Source organism: Bidens hawaiensis, unplaced genomic scaffold, assembly GCF_021521415.1.
Source record: "Bidens hawaiensis isolate Kalapana, Puna unplaced genomic scaffold, B.hawaiensis_p1.1 tig00025280_1, whole genome shotgun sequence".
In the NCBI taxonomy this organism is placed as follows: Eukaryota; Viridiplantae; Streptophyta; class Magnoliopsida; order Asterales; family Asteraceae; genus Bidens; species Bidens hawaiensis.
The window spans coordinates 1-20,989 of NW_027494032.1; the positions used below are offsets into that span (position 1 = coordinate 1).

At 37.2% G+C, this 20,989-nt stretch overlaps 1 pseudogene across 1 annotated transcript; it reads left to right on the forward strand.

Annotated features, from left to right (window-relative positions):
• Positions 1 to 6: 6 nt before the first annotated feature.
• Positions 7 to 2,066, forward strand: LOC143571262 (uncharacterized; annotated as a pseudogene). Its single transcript, XR_013142065.1, has 6 exons — positions 7 to 108; positions 304 to 521; positions 702 to 979; positions 1,071 to 1,196; positions 1,399 to 1,698; positions 1,782 to 2,066. The product of XR_013142065.1 is annotated as an uncharacterized LOC143571262 (transcript).
• Positions 2,067 to 20,989: the final 18,923 nt, after the last annotated feature.

The window sequence follows — 20,989 nt, forward strand, 5'->3', positions numbered from 1 at the left end:
ATCTTTTGGGCCATTGGACCAGACTCAAGGGTGATAGCTAAGCATGCTGAGGTTTGTGGAAAAGAAGTTGAAATGGTCGTCCCATTTGAGGGTATCAACTCAGCCAAGGTATGCCTTTTTTTTTTTTTTCTCATTAAACTTATTACATGTTTAGTCCTACCATACTATTTGAATCATCACATGTGTTCCCTCCCAAATAAATGAATGCTTTTAACATATGTATTTTACCACCCCCTACGTCTTAGAAATGGTATATAAGGACCTTATACGTGGAATAATCACAGTACTGGTATCGTTTTGCAGTTGAAAGTGAAACTTACTTTGAAGGAATGGCAGTATTCTGATGGTTTACATAGCTTAAGTGGTTCACAACTTAGCTCACGGGGATCATCACTAACGGGTCCACCTCTAATTTTCATGCGAGAACTGGAAGGAAGATTTATGTGACCGTTGTTGAAGGGAAAGACCTTTTAGAGAAGGAGAAAAATGGAAAGTCATATGTCAAACTACAATACGGGAAGGTAGATAGATGTTTATGTTTTACCAGTTCATTGTGTAATTATACATGTACATATACATATATATAGGGGCACTATGTTGAGAGCCATGAGAACGGCATAATGCACTTGCCAACTACATAATATATGTGTATATGTACATATTGAGAAAGAAGTTTTAAGTTTGAAAAGTGTTTTGTACAGACAATTCTAAAAACTAGAGGTGCTTCAAATTCACATCCTGCATGGAATCAGAAATTTGAGTTTGACGAGATCGGTGACGGAGAATATCTAAAAATAAAATGTTTTAATGAAGATATGTTTGGAGATGAGAATATAGGGGGTGCAAGGGTAAATTTGGAAGGTCTGTTGGATGGGGTGGTGAGAGATGTATGGATTCCACTTGTAGGAAAGTCAACAAGGGTGAAGTCCGCCTTGAAATCGAAATGGTAACCATCAACGATTATAATCAAGGATCCATGGTATGTATGTTGTAAAGTTTTGATATTAAAGGCTTAAGTATTTTGGTGCTCTTGAAATTCAAATGTTTTTTTTGGGTGATATCTATTGTAGTGCGCACAAGGCGGTTTGATTGAGCTTGTTCTTATTGAAGGAAGAGATCTCGTTGCTGCAGATATTCGGGGAACAAGCGATCCTTATGTAAAGGTGCAATATGGAAATTTAACGAGAAGAACCAAGGTGAGGAATGTGTTGGGTTTCTCCCAACACCATGGATTGTAATGTTTTCATGTAGTTATAAGGGTTAATTATAACCAAGAGAATCTGTTATCATAAAACACGCGGGACCCACCAACATCCTGATAACCAATGGAAGCTAGTGTAATATTGTTCTCTCTCTATATCTATAGATTAATCCTAAGTCTAGGTTTGACTTGAACAGGTGATGTATAAAACTCTCACTCCCCAATGGCACCAAACTTTCGAATTTCCCGATGATGGAAGTCTCTTAGAGCTGCAAGTAAAAGACCATAACGCCCTTTTGCCGACATCAAGTATCGGCAATTGCAGTGTTGAATATCAGAGATTGCCTCCAAATGAGATGTCGGATAAGTGGATACCCCTCCAAGGAGTCAAAAGGGGTGAGATTCATGTTCAAGTTACTAGAAAAGTCCCACAACTACAAAAGAAAGTTTCCGATTCCGAGCCACCTTCGAGTAGAGGACAAAACATATCGACCCAGGTTACATACAACTCGCATTCCGTCTTTTTTTTTTATATGATATAAATCTTTAAATATGAAACTTGAAACTGATCCTTTGGCAGATGAAGCAAACCATGATGAAAATTCGGTCTCTGATTGAAGATGAAAACTATGAAGAAGCATCTATGATTCTAAATGACCTGGAAAGCCTGCATGAGGTGGAAGAACAATGCATCGTTCAACTTGAAACCGAGCAGATGCTGTTGCTAAACAAAATCAACCAGCTTGGTCAAGAAATCATCAACACATCGCCTAGAAGACCTCCAAGTAACTAATTCACGTGTGTGGCTAAAGTTAAGTATTTGCAAAGACGAAATGATGCTTTGTGTTTCTAGGATGGGAGTGTGATAAAACTGATCTATAATTTTTATTTTTTATTTTTTTTTAAAGAACCATTTACCTGTAAACTCGTTTGTGGAGTATATATTTTTAAATCTATAAATGAAAATGGAAACGGTTGTTTCTTGTGCTTTTCTGTACAAATATGCTTTTGGAAGGTGAAAAAGTGTTGATGGCATTACATTCAACGGTGTAATATTTAGTGCAGAAGATGTGAAATGCAACTAAGATCAAAGATACAACAATTGTAGATTGTTAAAGCAAATTCGGGCCCTTTACCAGCTCGAATAACAGATAATATGAGTGATATTTGAGACTGTTAAAGCAAACCTGGGCCCTTTAGGATTGTGGGCCAAAGCCAGCTCGAATAACAGATAATATGAGTGATATTTGAGACAAGTATAAGAGATTATATGAAACAAATAGTTAAAAGGTTTATTGTATTGTTGATAAATCATATGAGCATTGTGTTACAGTTATACGTGACTATTTATAGAGACAATATGGCATCTACAGATCGTACTATTGTTCTTCATGGCCGATCGAGTGGTCTGACTGTTCTTTCTTCTCTACAACAATTATCTTGTCCTTTTGTCTTTACTAACAGTAATTCCTTTTATCTTTAGTATAGCGATGCTAAATCATTCGTACCAATGCTCCTTTCGGGGTGTAACCCCTACAAGTCCCCCTAGTCGGTCAACGCTACACTTTGTTTTAGGATCGTCTTACTATTTACGTGTGGGTCCTTCGACTTTTCTCTGTTCGATGCCAACTGTCTTCTGACTTGAAAAGACCCCATTATCTGCGACGGTTGCGTCATCCCTATTTTCCTGCTTCCCAACTTGCTATAGGGTTTTAATTGCTTTTCGTTTTTCCTTTATCCTTTCATTCCAACTCCCTTCATAGGGGTGCAAACGAGCCGAGCCGAGCCCGAGCTCGACTAGGCTCGAGCTCGGCTCGTTTAGCTTACACAGAGCTCGAGCTCGAGCTCGGCTCGATTCGAGCTCTATTTTCAAAGCTCGAGCTCGGCTTGTGAGTAGATTTTCAAGCTCGAGCTCGGCTTGGGCTCGGCTTGTTAACTATATATCATCTATTTTTTTATATAATTATAATTATTTTTATATAATTTTTTTTTTCTATTATAACTTTATGTATATTATAATATATATTATTTAGTTATTTCTATTTATTTTTTATAACACTATATATATTAATTAATAATTATTAAATATAAATTTTAAAAAATTATAAAAATGACAGGCTCGTTTAGGCTCGTGAGCCGGCTCGAGCTCGATAGGTAAAGCTCGGGCTCGGGCTCGTTTATTAAACGAGCTTATTTTTAGGCTCGAGCTCGGGCTCGATTAAGCTCGGCTCGATCGAGCTTTTTAACGAGCCGATCTCGAGTAGCTCGCGAGTAGCTCGGCTCATTTACACCCCTATCCCTTCATCTTCTTTCTTCTCCATAGGTATCTCTTCCTCTCATCTTCTTTGATATTTTAATTTCATCATGTCGTCTTCCTCTAAAAATGACATGTCTAAACGGTTTTCGATAATGATCGATGATGACATTAGGGCTGTCGTCAACGAATTTCATATTCCATTAGATTTGAATCCGACTAGGTATCCGTCGGATAAAACCCATTTATCTCTTATAAGCGTCTAAGAATAATTTCAATTTGTAGTCCGCCAGAGCATCGACCTTCACGTCTATTTCTGGAAAAGGATAACAATCCTTCGTATATGTGTTGTTTAGATCTTTGAAGTCGATGCACATCCTCCAGTTGTTATCTACCTTCTTCACCAATACCGGATTGGCTATCCAGGACTGCTATCTCACTTCTCTAATGATACCCACCTCCAATAGTTTTGCTACTTCCTTGGTGATGGCCCAGCTTTTCTCCGGCCCTACACTTCTTTTCTTTTGCTTGACAGGCTCAATATACTTTCAGTTTATGCTCTTCTAATCCCCTCAGGACCGCTCTCATATCTGCCACCTCCCATGCGAATACGTCCATGAAACTAGACAATAAATTCCAGAGGCATTTTTTTACTGTTTCTGGTAATTGTGTTCCCACTACTACTCTTGTTCTGGGAATTTTAGGTTAATCGCCCACTTCTCCATGTTATTCTCTTTGTTTTACCATAATCTTTTCTATTTCTTTTCTGACCTCCCTTATCTCATCTACCCTTGGAAAAAACTTTGAAGCTAGTGTGACACTACTGTGCCTAGTGATTCATTGCTGATCTTCGCAGATTTATGTTATATGCTGAACATTCATTAACGACTAGAAAGGTCATCTACAGATTTCGGTATTGTTCCCCTGCGCTGATGTGCACTTCAAGTGTTATTTAACCCATGGGTTGTACTACCTCCTTAGAGAAGCTTACCAAAGGGGCTTCGACTTCTTTTATCTTTTCTTTTTCTAATGGGATTAGTTGATTGAAACACTAAAAGTACATGATGTCAGAGGAGCTTCCCTTGTCGAGGTATGCCCTTCTCTCCAGTTGTCCTGCGACTATGATTGATATGATCATGGGGCTTTCTTGTCTTCCATTTGGTGGCGCTCTTCCGAAAGTGATTTGTTGGCTCATCCAATCTTCTACATGACTATGGTGTGTCTTCGACCCTTGGTGCTCTTGCCTACATATCATCCCTACTTCCATTCCTGTCACCCGGGTTTCAAATGTCTTGTTTTGTATGCCCTTCAGCAAGTGTGACAACTTTCCTGATTTCAACCTTGAGTTACTCCAACTTGTCGATGCGGAAAACCTCAGAGGTGTTGAAGCATTTGTCTTGGACCCTCGGAAAGGGCTGCAACCTTGACTTACTCCAACTTGGGCTTCTTTCTAGTTGACGATGCATTGGTTTTTTCCATTGGCTTACGGGTAGCACATTCTTGTAATCGTTTTCGACTTGGCATGCAACCTTTCCCCTGATAAATGCTTTCGTCTTGTCCATAACCCCTTCCAACGTAACTGGTAGATCTTCGTGAAGCTTCTCCACCAATTGCTTGTTTCTTACCCCATGACAGAAGACGTAAATTTTTACCTGATCTTCCGCATCGGCCACCTCCATGCTTTCTTTGTTGAACATTTCCATAAACTCTTCTACACTCTCTCCATCTCGCCTCTTTAGATTGTGCAACAAAGTATGCGTCTTCGCCTTTTACGTTCGTTGGCTAAAACTTTTCAAGAAAACTCTTTGCATATTTTCGAAGCCATCTAGGTTGTCCGCTGGTAACTTGTCGAACCATTTTTGGGCTTCTCCCGCTAACGTCTGAGTGAACATATAACACCACCCCGACATCGACCCTCCTTCCACCTCGGCTGCCCCTACAAATGAGAACAAATGGTTATCCGGGTCACTCGTGCCTCATATTTGTCGATATTTGATGGCATTTTCTTTTTGGTTAGTAACTTGGCCTCTATGATCCTTTTGGTAAACTTGGATGGGGTGTAGGCTGATGATGGTTTGCAAGGTGTGGTTAAGTCCAGTGATTGTATGGTTGTTTCTAAGTCGATCACTGGTGCTCCCGTATATTGATTTCTTTGGATGGTTGCCGAAGTTGGAGTAAAGGATCCAAATAGGTTTTGTCCTTCGGTGAATATTGGTATGGTTGCTTCTGGTCTCGTGTTTTGGTTCCAGGTAAACAAGTGTATTGCTTGTGGTCCCGACGGCCATTGTCCGATGGAATGCGTCGGGTGAAATTCTGAAGTGAAGGTTGCGGTGTAGGCTTGGGAGTGTGCATGATTGGGTGTGTAAAGGTCATGTTTGGTGTTGATATTGGTATTTGTGTGCTTGTTTGTGTTGAGACCATATTGAACATTTTGCTGGTCATAATGTTCGTGGAAATAAGATTATCTGACCTTATGTCTTCCTGCTGGTGTTGTGATTACTACATTTCTAGCGGCTGTGGCTTCCGTCGTCGGAGTTTCGAACAAGTTTGTTTGCACCAATTGCATCGTTGTTTCCCTCTGCTGTTGCTTTTTAAGGTTTATTAGGAAATCCTGGTTTCTTCGCAAGAAACCAGCCCCCAACTGCTCAATTATCTCACTTTCCAACTCGATTTCTTCCTCCTCCTCCATCGGAGCTTCACAACACTACTCATACTCTCTCAAACTCACAAAAATTTTCCGGAAAACTCAAATTCGATCACTGGATGCCGCCAATGTTAAAGCAAATCTGGGCCCTTTTGGATTGTGGACCAAGACCAGCTCGAATAACAGATAATATGAGTGATATTTGAGACAAGTATAAAAGATTATATGAAACACATAGTTAAAGGTGTATTGTATTGTTGATAAATCATATGAGCATTATTACAGTTATACATTGCTATTTATAGAGACAATATGGCATCTACAAATCGTACTATCGTTCTTCATGGCCGATCGAGTGGTCTGACTGTCCTTTCTTCTATGCAACTATTATCTTGTCCTTTGTTCTTTACTAAAAGCTCATTCCATTTGTCTTTAGTATAGAGATGCTAAATCATTCTAACCAATGCTCCTTTTGGGGTGTTACCCCTGCAGAGACAAGTATAAGAGATTATATGAAACACATACTTAAAGGTGTAAAGTTGTTACAGTTATACATTGCTATTTATGGAGACAATATGGAATCTCGAGATCGTACTATCATTCTTCATGCCCGACCAAGTGGCCTGACTTTCCTTTCTTCTATACAACCATTATTTTGTCCTTTTGTCTTTACTAAACGGTCATTCCTTTTGTCTTTAGTATAGTGATGCTAAATCATTCGTACCAATACTTCTTTCGGGGTGTTACCCCTACAATCCCCCCTAGTAAGTCGATGCTACGCTTTGTTTTAGGATCGTCTGACTATTAACGTGTGGGTCCTTCGACTTTTCTCTATCGGATGCCAATAGTCTTCTGACTTGAAAAGACCCCTTTCTCTGCGACGGTTGTGTCATCCTTATTTTCCCACTTCCCAACTTGCTATAGGGTTTTAATTGCTTTTCATTTTTCTTTTATCCTTTCATTCCAACTCCCTTCATCTTCTTTCTTCTGCACAGGTATCTCTTCCTCTCCTATTCATCTGATATTTTAATTTCATCATGTCGTCTTCCTCTAAAAATGACATGTCTGGACATGACATTAGGGTTGTCGTCGACAAATTTCATATTCCGTTAGATTTGGATCTGATTAGGGCTCTGTCGGATAAACCCATTTATCCCTTTCCCAAAAGGAAATTTTATGTTTATCCTGCCATTTTTAAGGTGTCTAACTGTAGGATTCCCTTTAGCAAGTTTCTGATAAGAATCTTGATGTTTTTTGGCTTGCATATTTCTCAATGACATCCTTTGGCACTCGCTCGTCTTTCCCATTTTGAGGTACTATCTCGATCTTTTCGAAAGACTCCTACCGTGAATCTTTTTAGCGTTTTCTACCGTTTGACTAGGGCTGGTCAATGGTTTATTTTTTAGAAGCGTCGTAGTGTCACTCTTTCCACTAACCCTCCTTCGAATCTCCGTGGATGGAAAAATCATTTCTTTTACCTTGATGATCGTTGTTTGCCGATCGATATGATGTGGCGACCTTTGGATCTTCCGATTGCAGATGAGACACCCTTTCTGACGGATTATGATGTCAAGCTTTATGATTTATTTAGGAAACCGATCTTGTGCCCCATCCTGAGGTTATACTGTTGTGGGCTTGTATAAGTAGGAGCTGGTTTTCCGAAGATAATTATCCTATTATGGTTGTTGATGACGAGGGTCAGTCCCTTCGATTTTGCTTTTATCATCGTTTTACTTTTTTACTTGTAAGACCCCGAATCCCGGGAATCCTACTGTTGGTATTCATCCAAAATACTTAAACTTAAAAACAGTTCATTCCATTAAAATAACCAATTCAGAGTATAATTCAACGGAAAATCATAATTAATATAACAAGTTCCCAAAACCCGGGAATTATGCCCAAAACCAAATTGAAATGTATTTAATAAAACGTTAAAAGAAAAATGTTTACTAATATTAAAACTTCCGACTAAGCATGCCTTCCACCGTCCAAGTAGCTTCGTGCACGTCCAAGCGGTAATGCATCCACCTTCTAACCTGAAACTCACACTAACATGCACACAAAGTCAGCTTGAGCTGAGTGAGTTCAAGTTTTATTAATTAACATCTATAATAATAATAATCATAATAGTCATTCCAAGAGTTTTAAAATAAACAGGATATAACAGTTAGGTCATCATCAACAATATATATATATATATATATATATAAACATCCTTATAATCATATATAAACATCCTTATAATTATATGTAAACATCCGTATAATTATATCCCTACATATATTTCATCAAAGTAATAACATCAGGGTCGAGCATACGTACAACCCAAACACGTAACATCTCATCCAAGTAATAACATCAGGGTCGAGCACAGGTACAACCCAAACACGTAACATCTCATCCAACGTATGCAAACATGAAGTAGGCATACGTAAACATCCGTAGTCGATAACGACTACTAAACATCGCCAAATATTGGCCATACAATAATATATGTACAAACATACTTACAACATACAATAATATCATCTCAAGGCCTACCCTATACAAGTAAGCCCATCCAAAATATTTTAAACAGTTCATCAAGCAAAATCGCTTAGGTGTGCATGCTAGCCCAAAATCTTAAAAGAGTAAAAAGGGGGCATCATGAACTCACCTGACGCAAGGCACGATTTCACCACAAGCTAGAGGACCCCTAAGTAATCCCAAAACTCAAACACCTGTCGGTTTACATTCAAACATTACTAATGACATCGAAAGGACTCGTTTATCCTACGAGACGTTCTAACATGGTTTGAGTTACCTAAAGCCTCGATCTCATCAAACTCATTCATAACAGCCCCCGGGGCCATACATCCACCAACACGACCCTTAGATACTCCCGAAAGTAAAGAATTCCCAAATTACCCCGGAAGCACTAGGTGATACCAACACGCGCGTTTAAGTGTTGTTTAGGCCATTAACATCTAACTCAGCCCCGTGTGGACCCAATATGATAAATTTACAGCCAACAAGTCCACACGACGCTACACGAGTCAAATGGGTCGGTAGCTAGTAAGTACAACGCACCAACTATTCAATAAATGCAAATGCGCGTTGTACCGACCCGTTTGAGTAACCAACAACCACTTCAACCCCATAACTTATAAAAATGATTTTTCAACAGCTCTTACATCAAAACAAGTTCCCCGAGCTGAATTGGTCGTTAATCACTTCAACCCTCGCGTTAAACGCATCAAATTACAATTCTAGTCAACCGAACACTAACAATCAAACTACAACTAGTTGACCAATCTAACGAACACCAATGAACATGATTTATAAGTATGATATACTAGACATACCTAGGAGGATTTTGGTGCAAAATCCTCAACCAAAACAGTCCCGAAAAGGTTAGAATTGACAGCCACCCGGTAAGCCTACAACACGCAATTTAACGATCAATACGCGTGATATAACGATCAATAAGGTGTAAAAGACTTGGGGAATCGTAGAACTAACCTTTAATGATGTTTTATGCTCAAACCTTGGCTGGAAAGGAGAAAATCGTAGGGGGGGGGGGTCCTTCTTGCTGCCGATCGAAATAGGGGAGGGGGGAATTAGGGTTTGTTTATGTTATAAACATTTTTCACATCTAGCCCCTCAAATTATAAAGAATTAACATTTTGGGTTGAAAAGTTAAATGTTTTAACGTACCGGGATGACGAGAAGGTTTCTGGGAAATGTTAGTTAAATCCCGAGAAATATACATACTTTACAAGCTTCGAATCCTTTGAACCGAAAATTAACGGGCGTTACATTACTCATCCGTTTGTTGTCGTTGCAGAGATGGACCTCCGTCATATTTTGAGCCTAAGAGGAACTGCTGAGATTGAAGTTTAAAAAGTAGCCATGGAGAAGGGGGGGACGTCCCTTTCCTTGAGCAGACGGCCACCGCTGTCACCAAGATCTGTCCTCATGCCGTTGTTGGTCAGAAAGTTTCGACATCTCAGGCTCCGGTTTCCAACCCTTCGGTTGTGTCTTCCAAACTTCCCATGGATCATTCCACAGATCAAATCAGCTCAACTGATCAAGTAGCCATTATATTCGACGCTGGTTCCTCCATTCCTGATCCTGAAACCACCGAGTTGGATGAGGCCGGTTATCAGAGCAAGAGGAGTTTCTCAGACTTTAAAGGCAAGGGTTCCTCCTTCAAAGATCCCGCAACCAAGAGGGTTATTTGATCCAAGGCGTCGGTCCCTTCTTCTGGCGCTTATTTGAAGACCGCTGTTGTCGGTATTTTTCTCTCTTCCTTACCTACGAATTTTCCTTGTGAATTGATCTTAAATCTTCCTGGTTTGTAGATGTGGTGATGCTAGAATGGATTAGCGAGGAGAACAAATGTGTTCGTTCTGCTACAGATGGTAGTCGAGGCGATCAAAAATACGTTCCTGTTAGGGATCTGACGGGAGTTGATTCTGTTTCCCGTGCTGATGTTGCGAAAGCTTTTGTGTACAATGCCAGCTTGCCTCTATATGCGAATCATGTGTGTCAATTAGGCAATCCAGAGTTTTCAGAAGCAGTGCTGGCTCAGGTTGCTCAAGATGCTTTGTACAAAGGTGAGCTTCACAGAAGATGGATTGGAGCTCAATTGGAGATCAAGAAACTTAAAGAGCAATTATTGCAGCTTGAAACTCCTTTGGTGAGATCAAGAAGCTAAAGAAAACTAATGCTGATTTGTAGAGGAAAGTGGGAGATTTGCAAGAACACAATGCTACTTTAGTCCAATCTTATGATGAAGCCTACGATGCTCTTGCCCAGCAACACCTGAAATGGCTTTTTGCTGCCCGTTCTGCCAGGTCTGCCAATGACATGATCCACGTTCTCAATCTTGTTATCCACTATCTGTCTTCACGTTGTGAGAGACACTCTGCTGGTACGTGGGATTTTCTTGCCTTGTTATTCGAAGAGGAAATTTTTACTAAATCCCGTATTTCTGTTTTGTAGATGCGATTCATGAGGATATGAAGGCACTTCAAGCCACTTTTGTTAGTTTGTTGGAGGAAAAGCGCTAGTTGTTTGAGGTTGGTTTGGAGCGTTTCCCGCAGGTGGTCAAGAACAGCAAAGATCTTATTACCTCTTTAGGCGGCATCAACAATGTCGTGGATAGCTTAGGATACCATGTAGGACTAGTAGAGGGGTACAAGAATGCTGAATCGGGGAAGCCTTTGGAGCAGATCCCTGGATACAATACTTCTGATAACTTGGATGTGGATTCGGCATTGACAGGTTTCAACAACCTTTCTTTTTCATTTCTTCCATGATTCGCAGCCCTCGTCGATGCCCCTTTGGGACCAATCCAAGCAGCTCTTCCTGCGGTTCCTCTTGCTGATACTGGTGAAACCTTCGGTCCTCATGTCTGAGGAGTTGATGTATGTTAAAACTTCTTTTGTTGATGGTTTTCGGAAAGTCCCCTGATGTTGGGACAACCAATTTCATGTAATTAAGTCCTCTTTATTGAGGCAAACGACTTATTATGCTTGATAGTGACTTATCTTATGCTATCTTTGCTGTTTTATTTGGTTTGCTTTGCATGCCTTTGTTAGGCTCTTGGATGAATGTCTTCATTAGGTAGTAAAGTATAGTTGACTTTGTTATTTGTTTATCTGCTACTATAGCTTAGGTAACTCTTTAATAAGCAAACATCACTGCTTCCTTAGCATAGCTTAGTATGATATACTTTTTTATTTCTCCTCTTCTCTAGGGTTCATCAATCCTTATTTTCATGTGGCCGGGCTGGTTTTAAACACTTGAAGGAGATGTATAATGGACTAGTCACTTCATTGGAGTAAAACAACTAGACAAATAGCAATTAATTATTTAATCGATCAACACAACAAGTCATGATTTGCTAGTTAAATGTGATAAATGAATACAAGTAGGTACACATAAAGACCGCAAAACATTTCGGAAATCATTAAAATAGGGAGGGTGATTACTCACCTTAATGATTGATGAGTTAAACAATAAAGTAAGAATAATAAACGAGTCCCGAGCTTTTAACACGCTAAATGATCCGACACGAACAGACTTGGAACTTTGAGACAGTAAACTAGGATTAAAACCGAGAATAATGCAACTGGAATAAGGTTAAATGGACATGCAAAACTCTAGTTAAGAAACTTTTAACATTTAAGCAAGCCGGTACTGTTTAGAATCTAAACTTTGAATATGAAGTCGGATTCTGACCAGTACACTTAAAATTTCGTATGACCGGGAGACACAAAACCAAATCATAATCCAAATCCCAAGTCTCCTTAGATTTGTCTACACTCCATTTGGAGGTCAAGGAGAAAATTGAAAGTTTGGACTAAAAACTCAACCGATTGATCTTTAAAAAAAAAATAATACAAAAGGATGTCAAACTTGAAATCCTTGCACGTGGCATCTCTCATTTAACGGGATGGGCTCGTGAACATTACGTAAAAAGACAAACATGGATCTTAGAAAAACTTGAAGAAGAAAACTAGATCTTATCATGTTGTATTTCTATCTGTTCCAATGTTTAAGGGTATGTTTTTCTAATTTAAATGTAACCTTTTTAAGTATTTTACAACACGGGTAATACAGACCCGCGTAATACACGCAGAAGAAGGGACGAAGGGATGAATATGTAAATTTAAAACCTAAACAAATTTCCATAAAAAAAGAACCCAAATAAGTTAACAATAATCGAAACAACATGTATAATACAAACCCGTGTAACACAACTTATGTATTACAATTAATTAAATTCAACTGAAACAAATTATCAATAATCGACAAAACACTTGTAATAAAAAAAACCGTCTAATGTGCGAGCTATAAGCTAGTATAAGATAAATTTTAAAATATCGTTGCCACAACTTGGTTGTGCTCTTTTTATTTTAATTTTATTTGGTATTATATATAAGATTTGTATTTTTTTTTATTTTGTATTCTTTATAATTTTAATATAACGTTTGGTTTAGTTTAGTTTCGATATCATTATGAACCATCAATGGTTACCAAATTGATGTCAACTCGTAGCCACAGCGAGCGAATTTTACCAACCTAGAACGTGTCATTTTAATAATATCTTTTTTGTGTTATAAGCGATAGAAGTATAAATACTATTTTGGACATTTATTAATTTATTTTTTAGGTTTAACATCATTACTATCATTACTATAAGTTAACAAAACTAATTGACACCGACCGAATTTATGTCGCTGCAACATGACATGATTTATTACCTAGTTAAAAGAAATATTAAAACATGTTGCATAAAAATTAAATTAAGAAACAAGATAAGAAATACGTCAAAGATGTGTAAATAAAATAAAAAGATAAAAAAAGAAATAGAATTGGATAAAAAGAAAATAATATTTTGTGAATCACTCTCTCTCATCCTACCTCCCATTTTAAGCTTCCTCTTTCAATCCTCTCTCTCTCTCTCTCTCTCCCAAGGTAATTCTTCTTTGTCATTTTCGGATTCAATTGATTTCCTTTCCGCATATAATAACTATATGAAATTTAAAGATTTATTATATAATATGTTTCTCTAGGTGGTGTTTTTTTGAATCTGGAGATGATGAATCATCGTCGTCGTTTTGCTTTTACAAAACAACAACAACGCTGGAGACGGCGTCGTTTGCCCCAAACCTCGTCGTTTTCGTCTCCTTAATGAATCTTCTCTCCAGATGTATGTTATATTTATTATTATTAATTTTCCTTTCGTTATTATTATTATTAATGTTGAAACAACGTACACAACAGTTATCAAACGGAAATGCACGAATTAAAAGCCAGAACGGAGATTCTAGATATGATTCTCACCAAGGTAACCCACTAATCTATTATTATTATCAACAAACATCAACATCTCATTATTATTATGAATCTTTTCACTTTTCTCACATCATGATTTCGGTCATTAAATTCCTTTTTTTTTTCTTTCTATTTGGGATTATTAACTTATAATGTGTTAAGTTATTTATTATTTGTTTGTGATTTGAAATTGAAATTGCACTCCCTAGTTTTTGTTTATTTCCGATACAATTTTTTATTTTTTTTTTTAAATTTATTTGCCATTTTGTTCACTTCATCAACAACACAATGGCAATTTAATAAATATATTAATTAAAGTGACAGCATTTAATGAATTTATTTGCCTTTTTCCTGACTGTTTGTGCCTTTGAGCCTCTTGCTACTCGCTTGACGTTCTTTTTTTTGAGGTTTTTTATTTAGTCTTGGCATTTAAAAAAAAAAATTGTATATTTACTTATAGTAAATATATAAGGTTTGATTAAACCAGTTGAAATCTGCAAGTTTTATTTACTTATAGTATTAGGTGGAGTGTTTAATGTTATACCCCCACCCTACTTTGAATTTAATGAACAAAATTAAGATTCGTTGTCTTATGTTTTTGTGTTTACTTTATTAATTAATTAAGAACAAATGTATAATTTTTTTTTGCCTGTTGGGTCAAATTTGAATGAATGGCTAAGATTATCTTGTCCACTCAAAAGCCAAAAAAAAGTGTTTGATTTGGTTCATCTCTTAATTTGGTATACATCTTTTCTTTTTCATTAATGTTTGTTTTTTTATGCATATACTTTTCTTATAGGAATGTTTTGATGGTGAAAAAGCCAATAATTTTGTACCATCGTCACCACCATTCTTTGGTGGGTCTCCACCAAACAGGGCGTCTAACCCTCTGGTCCAAGATTCCTTGTTTGGTAAGGAAGATCCAAACCCGTTTTCACGCTCGCCATCTCCATCGGCTCGTGGATGCTGTGCCCGAGGCCACAAGCACCCCACGGTTAGGGTCGTGGGGTTCAAGTCCCATGGCATCTCGGCCGTTGCCTAATGAGAGGTAAATTTTGATGAGGGGTCTAGAATTTTTGTTTTGTTTTGTTAATGTAGAGGGTAAATTCTTGCTTTATCAAATGAGCATCACTTTTGGGGAGTTCAAATGTGTATATCTGTTTTGGAGATAAGAATTACAAGCCAGATGAGGGGTAAATGGATAATTTCTTTGTTAGTTTTTAGAAAAGAGACTAATGAGAGCAGAGAGAGAGAGAGAGGGAGGTTTAACAATGTTCCTTCATTGTAATTTTGTTGAGAGAGAAGGGGAAATTGCTTTTTTCTAAATTTTTTTATTATCTTATTTATATTTATATTCATGTCGTATCGGATTATCGGTTGTTGTTCACTTCAAGTGCTGATTGTATATGATAAGACTTATAGAGATCATAGGAGCACGTGGCTACGGTACTTTTATGTGACTTTATATAATATGAATAGGTTGTAGGATCAAGATGGACCAATATGTGGTAATAGTTTTATTAAGATAATATGAACAACTTTATTAAAAAGTTAAAAAAATAATAATAATGGAAAATTCTTAAAATTAACCTATTTTGAAAAGAGATTTCATTTTTAACTTTAAATTTCAAAATTCCAAAAATGTTTTTTTATGACTCATCTTTAATCATGTATTAGGAAGTCTAACACGTATTTCAACTCGTTTGTAAAGTACGTCGTCAAAGACGTATAAGACTTCCAAACACATGGTTAAAGATGACTTAGGCTTCAAAACACATGGTATATGACGTGTTGGCATCAAAACATGTAGTCAAAGACATGTTAGCCTCTTATTTTGTAAGGCCCCGTTCTCGAAAGCCCTACTTTGGCGTTGGATTTACTCATAAACACTGTTCTAAAATCAGAGTTAATTAAAAACTTTTCGCAGAATACATAATATTAAACATTCTTACATAACATAAGTGCTTGTTTTTAAACAAAATACATTTAAGTCTTATAATGTAACGTAAACGACACGTGAATCTTCTTTTCTTCGATGCCAGTCTTCACTTTGTTGCCACGTGTCTTCCCTCAAGCAACCCGTCGCATCCTATTCACCTGCGTGCATACTAAAAGTCAGCTATGCTAAGTGAGTTCTAGTTAATCAATTAACATACAATACATTCATGTTCTTACTCATACGTGTCCGGAGATACGTATTTCGGACTTTACTTACTATTACTTCTTTCATACTTTACATACATACATACATACATACATACATTCATTCGTGCTCTCATACTTTCTTTCTTAATCCCCTGTGGTATAACATAGGCTACACCATCTTTACCATCACAAATATTTTTAGGGTCTGGTCCCTTTTATATTATTAGGGTCTGGTACCTTCTGTCTAAGATATTATTAGGGTCTGGTCCCTTCTGTCTCAGATATTATTAGGGCCTGGTCCCTTTCTGTCTCAGATATTATTAGGGTCTGGTCCCTCTGTCTCATATATTATTAGGGTCTGGTCCTTTCTGTCTCAGATATTATTAAGGCCTGGTCCCTTTTATCTCAGATATTATTAGGGTCTGGTCCCTCTGTCTCAACTAACCATACAACCATACCTGTCTCTTCACTCTTTCAAACATTCATTTTCATACATGCATACTATACATCTCTTCTAATCATGTATATATATATATATACATACATATTCATTTGTATAAACATTCTATCATAACATTCAATACTTAATCATACATATGTCATACACATATCATACGCGTATCATACACTCACCACTTAAGGTAAGTGTATTAACAACTATCACATTGGGTATGCACACAGCCCCGAAAACATAACAGATAAGGGGCTAGAAACTCACCTGGAGTTGGTTTCTCTCGTCGTCAATGGTAATGCCATTCCTTAGTTGTGCACGGCTAACTGCACAATTCTTCCTTAGTTATGCACGGCTAATGAAATTCTCAACTAACGGGGGTCATGGAATTTCGCATGGAAGAATTTCTCTTCTCATGGAAGAATTTCTCTTCTCATGGAATTTCTCTTCTCATGGGAAAAATCCATTTTTTTACATCTCTTCTTTTTTTGCCATTTTAAAGCTATTTTACTCCATGACTCTTTATTAGGACCCGATTTTACCTTTTTTATGGGTTTTGGGTTGTAGCAACTTTGTATACCCGTGTTTTATGAGGTCCGAACATCACCTTTTTGTCCTATATCATACCCGTGAGGTTATAACTCACCAAGTTTATGTTTTTCTTACATTTCACAGCCCGATCTATCATCCTATCAGTTTGCATGTCGAAACCGACTAAAAACTTAATCATTTAAACTGAAACCTACCATTTGCTTCGGGTTCGGTTCGGATCTGAGACGACTCGAGGAACTGGACGTGATTCTTGTTATTTGAAGACACTTTGAGCACCAAGATCTTCCTTACTTTAACCCGGATTTGGATTCGGATCTTGAGAGAGTATGTGTGTTCTATGGTGTGTGTGAAAGTGTGTGGAGAGAAAGAAAATGGTGAAAGGGTGGAGGGGTTGGGTTTATATAGGGGGTTATGGGCCCCACAACCCACTCACACTTCCAAGTTCAAATATTATCCAAACACTAAACACACGACTAACTTAACGACACACACGCAACAATAAATTCTCTTTTATTGTAATCTCGTAATACGGATGTTACAAGTCTACCCTCATTAAAGAGGTTTCGTCCCCGAAACCTTCTTAGTCCTTATAAAAGGAATACTTCCTGTATTCATATACTTTTCTGAGCCATCTTAGTTTCCTTCTTTATCGGTTTATCCGTTGTCATACAATCATCGAGTGATGCTCACGAGTTTTAGCTGTCTTTGGTAGCTTGTCCATGAAGTCCTCGATGGTATACTTCCTTCTCTAGACTTATCAAGTCCGCATCGTTTCCTCAAGCATGCTTTTCTTGCTTTCCCCTCATATAGAAACACTTCACCTACTATCATAACACTCCGCACTAAATGACCCTTCTACCCATCTACCCAGTTACATCCTTTAGCAAATATACTGATTTGCAATACGCTCAAAGCATATTAATTCCATAAAACGAAACCCTTTTCAGTTTCTCGTTAAGGATTTCTCCCTGAAATCCCTTTGTCTATTCCTTAAATTAGAATACCTCATACAATCCTTGAGCACAATCGTGACATAATTTGATGGAGAACTTCTTAAATCACCATTTAATTCTCCTTCCATTTGTAGCTCATTACTAAGACATGGGTTCATGAGCTATAGCTTTCCAAGGTAGCTTGATCATGAAGTCCATGTTGATGCATCTTCCATTTATTGACTAATCAAGTATCGTGTTGTCCTATGAACCAATTGTTGCCTACTACATATCAGGTTTGCCTGATATATCATAACTTTTTTCCTTAACCAACTTCCCTTCTAGGCATGCCTTGACATTTGTATGGACCTTTATAATACTATTCTATCGTTACCATTCTAGGTGACTTCTCACTCATGATCACATGATTATCAGTCACAACACTATTCATTCGTTTTAAGACTCAATTCATAAGCCTAAACCAATGGATGTCCGCCTTCTCCATGAGTTGCATGTCTATCAGGTATGACATAACCCCTAAATAAACATAATTCTAAACCATCCCTACGCCTTACATGTCTTTACATCTTCCGTCCTTAGTTTTTATTGCATCTTCTTGATGTGTTTCTGCTGGTTCCACCTTCATAACACTTGCGGTTGTTCTTATCTGTGTAGGCCAGGTATCTTGTCCTCCCATAGTGTCACATACCATGAACTCATCTTTAATTGACTTCTACTTAGAGGTTTTACCTTCAGTATCTGCCTTTAGTGTAACCAACATGTTTCCTTTCACAACCTCAATGTAAACCGAGCATCTTCGTCCGACGCAATTGATAACGACACTCTATGGCTTACCACCACCTTGCTGACGTATACTCTAACTAACATTTTCGACGAGATAGCTTCTCGTATTGGTATACAGTGAGCACCTTCCTTCAAACAGTCCACAATCACGCATATGGTATCATGGTTTCTAGCTGTCTGCAGTAGCTTTGTTATGAAATCCATGGTAACGTGTCTTCATCTCCATTCCGGTGTTTCTAATGGTTGTATCTTTCCATACGGTTTCGCTCTTCTTTGACTTGCTAGCAGGTCGACATTTACTAACATATCCTATCACTTTGTCCTTCATACCCAGCCACCGGTAGTCCTCCTACACATCTTGTTGTAACCCGAATATTCATTCCCTTTTTTTTTCATCTTGCTCTCATCCTTTATAACTTTTACTGCACCTCGCAAATTTCGCTCATGAAATCTGAAGTGCGAACTAAATTATACGACTTAATTGTTGCGATAACTTCTTAACCTTTATGGGTTACTGTGTCAGCGACCACATTGGCCTAACCAGGATAATACTTGATTTTACAATCCAAATCCTTTGTCAACCCTAACCATCTTCTTTGCCTCCGATTCAGTTCTTACTTGTAACACCCCGGCTAAAGCGGAAATGCCCGAGTGTGACGTACAGATTGCTCAAACACACGTGACACTATTAAGTGACCATAATAACATTAATTCATTAAATAGCCAAGTACACAAGTTCAATCTAGTAAACAATACCAGTTTAATTCAACGATAAACAATAATCAAAACAATTGTCTCGTTTATTAAATAACCTAGGTATTCTAAGCGTCTTCTAGTCCTTCATCCTCTAATCACGGTACCTGTAACATATGTATAAAATATGGTCAGCTATAAATATAGCTGGTGAGATTTCCACAGTTTAAATACTACGTAAAAACCATACAATTCCATGAAAACTTGTGAAAAGCACATAAGGGTTCTTTATACTCGATGCAATGGACCTGAGTGTAAAGAACAAACGAAGGTCCTTTCTAGTTTGGGCTACCAACGTACTTGGATAATGAGGTCCCTTTTCCACTCGATACAAATGGACCTGAGTGCAAAGGGGGGCGTATGATCATACTTAATGAGGCAACCACTTGAATTCCACGTATATAACAATTAAACAAATAAGCACACAAGTCCATGATTGAATTGTAGTTTGTAAGTAATCGAAGTAATAATACTTGAATTTCATAATGGATACATATGCCACCCCAAAATATTAAAACATTTAAAAAGGGGTTGTGAAAACTTACCTTAGTAATTGAAGTGAAAAAGGAATAAGAATAACTCGAAAGCGTCAAAGGAAACCGAAGCGGTCAATCCGTACGAACTATAAATAAGAATAAACACGACTTTTTTACGACTATTCTAACGGGATTTTAAAGTTGATTAATTGCATGAATAATTTTAGAAGTTAGTTATCATTTTATAGTAATTCATTACAAATTTTATGGCTCTTAGATTATTATATTATTATTTATGTTTTAACGGCAATTTGGTTATTAGTACAATTTAAGCACTTTAGTGGCGATAAAACAAAGTTTATATGTTCGAAAAGCTTGAACTATTAATTATAAGTTATAACTATATTTATTGTGTTGACTAAACGATTTCTAGAAATTTAAAGTTTACGTTACGTTTATTAAACGATTTTTAATAACGACTTACGAAAACGAGAAACTTGATTTTTACATATAAAATGGTGAGATATATTTTATATTAAATTTACATAATTTTTATTTAATTTAAAAAGGTTTTTATAAATTTATTATGATTTTTAAATGATTTAAAGTAAATTAATAGATAATAATTAAACTAATAAATTATATATATATAAAAAAAAAACGTTCTGACCCGGGGTTTCAAACCCGGGTCTTGACGTTAGCAGCTCGGAGTGTTACCAACTGGTCCAGGTGAATCATTCGTTAATGTTCTGGTTTTAATTATATATATAGTATTAATTTCTAAAGGTTTCCAATAATATTAATAATAATACATGCAGTTACCAAAAAGAAGAGAAAGGACGCTTGACCCGGGTTTCGAACCCCGGTCTGGTGTTTACAACATCACAGCCTTAACCAGTTGGACTACAAGATCAATTCATTTTAGGTATAAGAAAATATATATAAATGTA